Below are 6,829 nucleotides of genomic sequence, written 5' to 3'. Positions count from 1 at the left end.
CTTGAAATTTACTTATTGCAAGACTATGCCAAGACACAAGTGAAACGTCTTAATCTGAAATATTCTCCTGTTCCACAGACGATACCTCATTAGTCATCTCATTCATCAACCAATTTTTAGACCCAAATCCACTCATTAATTTTGGCAAGGGATAATTTTGTGAGCTGCATCGCATTTACCCAATTGGGAAGCCACTGTTGTGGTCCTCTCCTCTATTAAGAGTGAGTCAGTTGATTCTCATTCTGCCTTTATAATGAGAAAGTTGGGGGGGGAGTATTGATGACTTTTAGTTAGAAAATGGTTCAATTGACTGATTTGAAACCTGGCAGTGTAGGACAGGTGTGCTTGAGAATGGCCAAATTTGGTATAGAAAGGATAAGAAATGAGTTATTGTGAAGGAGTCAAATATTTGACAAAAGACTCTGCTATCTTGACAGATGCTGTGCATTTTTCTTCCATGAGCTTGCTTGTGGTTTTCTAAAAGGTTTCTCAATTTCTGTGTCTTTTGAGAAATGTTTTGTTGTTGCTAGATCAAGGGCAATGTCTAGGAGTAACATAACATGTTTCTAGTTTTTGTTAAAATGGCATTTTTGTGACCGGTGTTAGTCAGTGGGGTATCATAAGGGTGTTACCCCACACACAAATAGCATAAAGCTGTTTTGAAAGAAGGTGGATGGGGTGGAATGGAATGTTGCATGGATTGAGAACCAGGCAGAGCAGTTTGGTTCAAAAGTGACAGAATGTGCTTGTGGAAGAGACAGAAAGGGACTGGGAAGGGAAAGTAAAAAGAGAGAGAAAGGAAACTATATTTTTAAATGTATTTATATAAGTGTCACAGATTTGGCCCTAATTTTAAGGATGATTCCACTGAATCTCATTCCACCATTATAATGGGAAATGTCTGGTATAATAGGTTCTGCGGTTTACCGTTTGAAAATTGGTCAACAAATTGATTAAAAAACTAGCAGTGTAGGAGAAGGTTTGAGGGAAGTCCATGTTGGATTTTGGGATAGAAAGGATAGGAAATACCCTGTTCTAGTGTAGTTGAATGCTCGACGATACTCAGTCATGTTGAAAGGGATTCCATAAACTTCCATAGATTTTAATGGGATGAATTTTCAAGACATATTTCGTTGTTAGTACTGTGTGTTTTGGGAAACAGCTTGTTGTTTTGGGTCAAGGGGAACATCTAGTGTGTGCCTTTACCCATGAAATGTGTAACATACTGTTAGGTTTTATTTTATTTTATTAAAAAGGCATTTTTTTTCTGACCCATGTTGCTCAATGGACTTGGCTTATCCTGCTGTTGCTAGGCAATATTTTATGGCCAATCTTAGCCTCTGGAAGTATAAAAGTTTGCTGTTGCTAGGGTAGATTCTTACATACCAGGGCTCAGCTTGAAGAGTTTACAGTTCAGGTAGGTCAATGAGTTTGCAGATAGGTGTGAATGGAAATCAAGAGAAATAATTATAGAAGATAAGTAAAGATGAAGCATGGAGGAGATAATTTATCTGAGGTGCACAGTGTCTGGATTTTTGATGGGCTTTTGAAGGTGCAATAGAACTTTCAAGAAAAAAAGGGAGGGAGATTTAGGGGGCAACTTTATGACTCTGTGCTTTATTTCCTAAATTATCTCTTTTCTCATTGCATTCTTTAAAGCTTACACTTGTCAACCAACCTGAAAACCCTCAGCTGGCCTTATTTCGGCGCCTATACAACATGCAGAATTTAGCCAAGGTGATTGTAGAGCATGGGAACCAACATGAACCCTTGTCTGCCAACAAACTGACTGTTACAAAGAGAAAAGCAGCAACAGCCAGTAAAAGTAGGCATCTACAGTGATACCTCTGGTTAAGTTAATTCGTTCCAGAGGTCCGTTCTTAACCTAAATTGTTCTTAACCTGAGGTTTCACTTTAGCTAATGGGGCCTCCTGCTGCCGCCGCCTGATTTCTGTTCTCATCCTGAAGCAAAGTTCTTAACCCGAGGTACTATTTTTGGGTTAGCAGAGTCTGTAACCTGAAGCATCTGTAACCTGAAGCGTCTATAACCCGAGGTACCACTGTACATTGAAGACACAGGAGACCAGCTGGGGGGGAAAAGTTGGCAATCCATGCTCTTCGAAATCGTGTGTGGTTTCTTATTAGTGAGGATATGTCTTCATGTCTTTGTCCATTGAGTTTCTCATTTTCAATTTCATGTTTGCCTGATCAAGTGCTGCAGGCGTATCCTTCTCAAAATGTAATCAAATTAACAACAACAAAAAAACACTTTCAGTTTAACACTTTTTGTCTTTAGGATTTGTGTCTAGCATGTTCACTCAAGCTCCCACACGCTGAGAAATTACAGCAGTTAAGGGCCACAACAGGTTATTTACGAAATACTGCCATGGTATCTCCTATTCTGTGGTTAGTTCCACCTTCATCACTGCCTTGCAGCTAGATGGCTGTCAGGGACATTGACTAAAGGAACCGTGCAACTGAAGCTACTGTTCCATGTTACAAAACTGACAACATTTTATTTTGGTTAATTGAATAATTTGTAGTTTACAAATACTGATTTCCAAAATCACAGTGGTAACATAATGTCCTTAAAATGCAATCCTTTCATATTTTATGTCATCAAGAAATGATATCACACCAAATTTGCATTCAGCGTATAGGATTGGTCACCTTTTGAAATTTATTGGTGTTCTAAAAGTTCTCTTGTGGCCCATGGTGGGAAAGGAACCTCCGAAATAAAAATAAAATAAACACCGCAAGGATTTAAATCACTTATTGGTCTCTAGAGACCAACTCTCTGACTCTTTGAAGTTTTTCGTCTTACAGGAAAAATAAAAAGGGCAGGCTGAGGCCACCGCTCTGGGGTCTTTTATAATTTTCTATCACTGCTTAGTTCTAAACGCAATGTTCTCTTTGCAAATCGCATGTTTTGCACATGATGCTCCCAGTCGCCTCTATCCAGTAATTGTTTGCTGCACAAACTCTGTAGCACATCATTAGTCCTGGCACACATCTATTTCTACCCATAGTAACTTTTCCAAAATGAAAAAGTGCCATGCAACATTACAGCTTCAGTAAATTTTCCGGTGCAGGGTTAAGCAGAGAAAGTACAGGAAATGCAATTCAGGAAAAGCTGCTTGCATTACAGTTCATATCTTTTAAAAAGTCCCTCTCCCCCCTCCCCACCCCGCCACTCATACGCACACACTCTTCTCATTCTTCCATTTCTCCAATGAGACTCTAAGAAATATGAAAATTTACATGATCACTTCTGACAGTTCTTGGCAACTGGGAAGCATGCAATGGAAAGCATCATTCTCTTCCGATCCAAGATTAAATTTGGACTTCAACACAAGCCTCATTTAGGCAGCAATTAAAGAACCTCATAGACTGAGGGAAAATTAAATGATGAATGCAAAGAGGCTTATTTAATGGGGATATTAAGTAAACTGCTGGTAAAAATGCCCATTTATCATCCACTGATTCCTAATTGGTTTCCTGTTCCTGCCTGCATGTAGCATTTTCAGAAGGAATTACCTTCCTTTAGTGCAACCGTTGCAAATGAAATAAATCAAACCCTCTGTATTTTAGCTAATTTGGATGGAGGCTATATAGGAGAGCTGAATCATGTGACGGCATTTGCAATTAATGCTCATTATAGTTTTTAGCATCAGAAGCAGAAAGGGTTCAGTATAATGCACCCTGACTACCAGGGCCACAATTTCAAAATAAAGATTTTCTTTTCAAAAAAGGGGGGGTAATGCACACCTTTGTAAACAACTGAGTATCCCTTAAGCTTCATGGCCATTGTCTGCCATTCTTGTCCCTTAAAAACAGCAGTCTGCTTTTGAAAATGAAGCTCTGGAATTTCAGTTCTTTAGACTCCACCCACAAGGATATCTTTAGACTCTGAATGTAGATTCAGCATACCTACAAACACAGGTCAAGTTGTATCCTCTGTCAGGGAGGCTGGGCTAGGCCTGCTTAGGATATTATCTTACCAAGCTTAGAAATGGCAGGTGCTTCTGTTTTTCTTAAAGAAGAAGCAACCCCCCCTTTTTAAAAAAAAGTACATAACACCCTTGTATAAGTTTTCAGCCATCTCTTACAGCAGCAGCAGCAGCAAAAAAAAAAAAGGCATAATAATGTGACTTAGTGAAAGAACTCACATTCATGTGGCCCCATAAAAGATGCACAAGTGTTTAATATTTTAATATTTAAATGGAAGAGGCAAATTTTGTCCTTGCTCAGGGCAAAGTCCATCCTGATCTTGCCTTTCCTCACAAAGGAGCCCAGGGATGTGTCAGGGATCATGGGACCTTTAGTCGAACAGCAAAGTTTAGCTACCCTTGCCCTGAACAATAGGCTATTTAAAAGTCATCCTGATGCTTGATGCAAATTAAATCTAAGATTTTAAGGGGAAAGTGTACCTATTATTAGCAAGGGTGACCAGCCCCACAAGGCCACGAGAGGCACAGCAACTTGATTTCATTTCATGCAGTCATTCAGAACTATAATCCTTGGCAACTCCCAAACGACGCATTGTGGTGTATGGAGTATGATTATTTTCTTATTGCCTAGATAAAAACTACACAAGACATGCAAACGGTTGTAATGTGGCCTTTATTTCCAAAAAAGAAAAGGGAAAAAAGATGAGGATTGGAATTTGAGTAGAGGGGTGGGGGCTTAACCCTTTCCATACTGACAATCTCCCACAGAACATCGTTCCTTAGCTGTTCATTCCTCATCCTACCCTATCTGCAGCCACACAGGAGTGAGGAAAGATAAGCTTGGGGGAAAGTTTTAATAGAAAAATGGCCAACAGGGAAAAAGATTGATCGCCCTCTTTGCCTCCCACTGCAGCCTCCTGGGCCTGCTTTCATTTAAAGCAAGCAAGCAAGCAAGCAAAAAAAACAAATCACAGTGGCTTTGTTACTGTGTGTGTACTGTATAGCTTAACGCTTGCTATTAGATACTGATGGCTGTACCCAGAAGACATTTTAACCCTATACAATTCCTCAAGAAGGGACTGCACATTTTGACGTACATTCACTTCCGGCAAACATTTTAAAAGGGGTTGTTGTTTACAATATCGCTACAGAGCTGCTCTAAGCAGCTTAAAATGTTTGCGAAATTAAAAAGAAAGAAAGAGGCAGCCCTCAGATCACCTCATAAGTGGTGTACATGTGCAGTTCAGTCCATGGCGCAATCCACAGATCAATGCTCTGCACAATTCCGGGGTGGGGAATGGGAAGGTTTGCTTCAAAATGTGGAGTGAACCAGGATCTTTCCCCAAGCCTACCTGGGGATGGTGGAAATTGGTATCCAACAACAACTGGAGGGCAGCATGCTGTTTACATTTTGGAGCCCAGCACTGTGGAGGCACTATTTGTGAGAACTAGAGGCCCCACTTGCAGGTTACTCATTGTGACAGCTCAAATGGGAAAGGAAACAACTGCAGAAATTATGGTGGTCACATCTATAGTCCACTGGGCTCCCATTCAAATTATTTTTTGTGGGGAATGGCAGAGTTAAGTAAAAAATATCAAGAAGACATGATGTCTGTACTGTTGTGATGAAAAATCATTATACCAAAACAGAAGACACTTAGATCTCAGGCAAAGGCACAATGGATCAAACATATAAAAGGGAGAAAATGGGACTACACTGGATGTGAGATTTAATAATAGAAGAAAATATTCTTCTCGTGTTATCAAACAAAGTAAAAAGGTACTAATTCGGAACAATAAAGTCAAACAATAAAGGAAATCCTAATTCATTAGATAGATGAAGCAATTATGTATCACCCTTTCCTTTTTATTTTTCACTTTTATAAATGTTTTATATGAATATTGCATTTCTTTTGGGATACTGAATGAGCAAAGGTTTTTTTTTTGGGTGTGGGTGTGTGTGCAGATCCAGCTGACGTGCTAACAACCCAATCACACTGAGTAATGCTTTTGTTTCTTCTGACTGGCTCTACTGAATAATCTAATTTCAAGAAAAATGAGCCCCTGTGGAAATGTTATTAATTTCTAGTGCTGAAGCTAAAAGGGGAAGAGGAGGCCTAATATCATGACGGTAAAAAATAGTGTGGTTAGAATCACTCTGGTGTAACATTTACTCCTGACTTTTTAAAATGTTAATTTAGTCTAGTTTTAATTTGATCTCCTGGAAGGGATTTTATCATATGTCTGCACATTTAGCAAATGTCTCTGTTTAAATATATGGCAACTTGCTGTGGTCCTCAGCATGTTCAATCTAAGGTTTCAATGCGCTTTGCAGCGTTGAAGATGTTGCCCACCACTATCACAAGCAGTTATTTCTCTACTAATAGAGCAATCATATGAAATACAATGAGCCTTGCACAAGTCACTTACAGTAAATAATTTCACAGCTCATCCCTACCTTAATGATATTTTAAAATCTGTGAGCACAATGCTATTCATTTCTAACCTGAAAGTCCAACATTTGACAGATAAATTCCCCTTAAGCTAAAAAAGGAAAGGAAATGCACAGAGAATGTAATAATTAGAATGAATTATCCATTATGCAAAGCATCCTTTGCATCGCTGTAAAAAAGCCTAACAGTTATGATGAGAGTGAGGGGAGTTGTTGCCCAGCAGTTGTCGATTTTCTAAATTCTCGGGTGGAGAGGAGGCGGACGATGCAATAAAGAAAAACCTGCCCTTTCTGTGAACATCTAGCTGACATGTCACTTGCTTTCAAAAAATGTAAGTGATTTAAAGAAAAGGCTAAGCAGAAACACACATCAAGTGCCACCATTTTACTACCTGCTTTAATCACACGGGGTTCCCCAAATGGTTTG

The sequence above is a fragment of the Podarcis gaigeae genome, assembly GCF_964106915.1.
Source record: "Podarcis gaigeae genome assembly, chromosome: 4".
Lineage (NCBI taxonomy): Eukaryota > Metazoa > Chordata > Lepidosauria > Squamata > Lacertidae > Podarcis > Podarcis gaigeae.
This window is presented reverse-complemented; position numbering follows the sequence as displayed.